The sequence below is a fragment of the Paramormyrops kingsleyae genome, chromosome 15 (assembly GCF_048594095.1).
Source record: "Paramormyrops kingsleyae isolate MSU_618 chromosome 15, PKINGS_0.4, whole genome shotgun sequence".
Taxonomy (NCBI): domain Eukaryota; kingdom Metazoa; phylum Chordata; class Actinopteri; order Osteoglossiformes; family Mormyridae; genus Paramormyrops; species Paramormyrops kingsleyae.
In genome coordinates, this window is record NC_132811.1 from 6667666 (window position 1) to 6670280 (window position 2615).

Below are 2615 nucleotides of genomic sequence, written 5' to 3' on the forward strand. Positions count from 1 at the left end.
AGATTATTGCAGTATGTGTTTGAGAATACAGTGCTTTGTATATTCCAGTAGCAACCCTTGGTAAACATCACCAACCAGACATGCATTAATTATGCATGCAAATGAGATATACAAAAGAGTCTAATTGAAATTGATAACGTAATTAACACACTGCATTCTGTGGACGCAGTGAGGTGTTATGTAAGTTTTTCCGACTCCTGCCGTGTTCTGGGGTGATGGCAATAGCAGATGTTAACCTTGTGCTGAGATGTAAGTTGAGCAATTGTTTACCAGACCGGGCTGCACTTTCTGTATGAAGTGCGGCCATTTGGCACGCAAGCCGGGGAAAGCGGTGCTGTCCTGTAAAGCTGAGCACATCGATTGCACCCGGAGACGCTGGAAACGCAGAAGAAGTAGTAGTTCTGGGACACGTGATGTGAGGTGATGCACTCGCTTTTGTTATTCGTTGTTGTTGCCTAATATCCAAAGTGGCCATTATTCCGTATAATGAAACTGTCAGTATTATTTAAACATTGTTAAATATGCAATATAATTTGCATTCTTAAAACACCCTCTAAAATTGATAGATTAAACTGTATATGTGTGTATGCAGATATAAAGTAATTGATATGGTCCGACACACGCTTTGATCATATTTAATTATATGAGGAGACATTTAAATGTGATGCTTCCTTATTTCTTATTTGCTCATTATAAATATGTATAAATTATGTTTGGGGATTTTTATTGCGCCTTGTACTGTTTTCCATGCATGGTAAGGAACAGAAATATGTTCTGGTGTGACCATGTGCTTTTCAGCATTTTTCTGATGGATTATTTTGAAACTAGTGCATATGCCTTTATATATTTTAACTGCATTCATACAGATCTGGAAAAAATACATTTTGCTGTGGTCTCTTAATTTTCGGTTTCACTCGTTTCTCAATTTATGGGTAAGTGCCTGTGTAAAATATACATTTTTTTTACAAACTCCAGTTTGGCTCATCCCTTCTTCCCATTGATGAAGGGCTGCTTCCTTGCTTTATGGGTCTTCAGTTCTGCTTCTAACAGCCTGTTATGAATTATCCTAGCAGTGCACTTCACACCACTTAATGTTTCCCATTCAATTTGAAGGTCACTTGAGGTCCAATTTATGAGGCACTGCTGGATAAGTTGACGTTCATCTCTGGCATTAGAAAGTTGCTTCTGCCCTCTACCTGGCTGGTGTTTGGTTATTGCCAGTGTCTCCTGCTTCACATTGTTCTTGTTTACTGCTGTCTTAGAAACTTTGAGCCTGGAAGCAGCCTGACAAGCAGTGTAGCCGCTGCCAGCAGAACCAGGATTTGAAATGCAGATTTTTTTTAAAGAATACAGTGGTTTCATACATTTTTCCTGAGCTGTAGGATGCATGACATTGAACGAAACATCAGATCAATGGGTAATGATGACAAGCAGCCACAAGCCTCAAAATTCACTGCAACAGTTAGTAATCTGCAGGTTCATTAGACCGGTAACCAGCGAAAGTAAGTCTAGCAACTTGCAGAGCCTGCTCTTTGTATTAACAGGTATGTAGACAATTCAAGGAGCAAGGCCATCACACATAGTGGATGAGCTGTGAAAAACTCTGGCAGTAACTGTTCTGTACTGCTGTTAATGTCCCTTGCTTTTACATCATGAGTGAGAGCTTAAGATTCGTAGTAAACATTAGGCTTAATCCACAGTAGTAAGACTATGCATAAAACCATTTCCTATTATCTCCCTGCTGTTAAACATCTTCCAGATTTAATTCCAAGCATCAATGTTCCATTTAAGGTTGTTTTCCTCGTGTACAGACATCATAATCCCCCCCCCCCACTCAAATACAAGCACCGCGACGAAAGCGAACAAGCTAATACTTCAAGTTAAATAACTGGAAACATTCGCCCATGAAACATTGTTTCTTTCTGAAATTACTTTTCACTTTCTCCTGTCCAAGAAAACAAAAAGAGAGCCAACAGAATCCGTCATACTTTCTGCAGACCGGTTAAGAAAATTGATCCCCTCGTTGAGAATAACGTGGCGCGCCGAGATGTTTATGTTCTGTGTATATGCGAGCGTATGAAAGCGTAACCTGTATGTCTGCTACACGTCGAGTTTCGCTATACCTCCAACGCTGCAGGGCCAGAATCGATGTCGTCCAAAGGTTTGCGGACTCTGTAGTGGCTTACAAATCTATGCTGAGAAGGTAGGTCCTCAATCAGGGCCGAATTGAATGTGGGTGGGGGCCCCAGGGATAAAGTCATTGCTGGGGGCCTACCTACAGCATTAAACACTGCAGTAACAAGCAGGGGGGAAAAAAAAAATCGGGGGCCATAAAATTCGAGGTCCTGGGCAGCAGCGCAGGTTAACGCGTGCATAAGTGTAGATCTAGATCTCAACGCGAGGCACCGCTTTAGACTCAAACCCATGCTTCAACTTTGGCCTCATCTGCGGTTCCTTCTGTTGCAGAATGACGAGGCTCCTGGGAGAGCTGCATCCTGAATACAGCTGCAGTCTTCTTCTCTTGGCTGATTCTGGCAAACTCAGTTCCGTTTATTCTGCTGTAAGGCCAGGAATATGTCCGTATGCTTTTAGTTTCTCAGTCAAAATTCAAATCC

The 2615-nt window shown here is 41.7% G+C and overlaps 1 long non-coding RNA gene across 14 annotated transcripts in view; it reads left to right on the forward strand.

Moving 5' to 3' along the window:
* Positions 1–2615, forward strand: part of LOC111860466 (uncharacterized) — a 48238-nt gene that overhangs the window by 42747 nt on the left and 2876 nt on the right. For 13 of the 14 annotated variants that reach the window (XR_011982683.1, XR_011982687.1, XR_011982691.1 and 10 more), the window contains one exon: positions 2467–2560. The exons of the other annotated variant lie outside the window; for it this stretch is intronic. This is a non-coding gene — a long non-coding RNA (uncharacterized lncRNA). The remainder of the gene's footprint in view (positions 1–2466; positions 2561–2615) is intronic. 14 annotated transcript variants of the gene reach the window in all.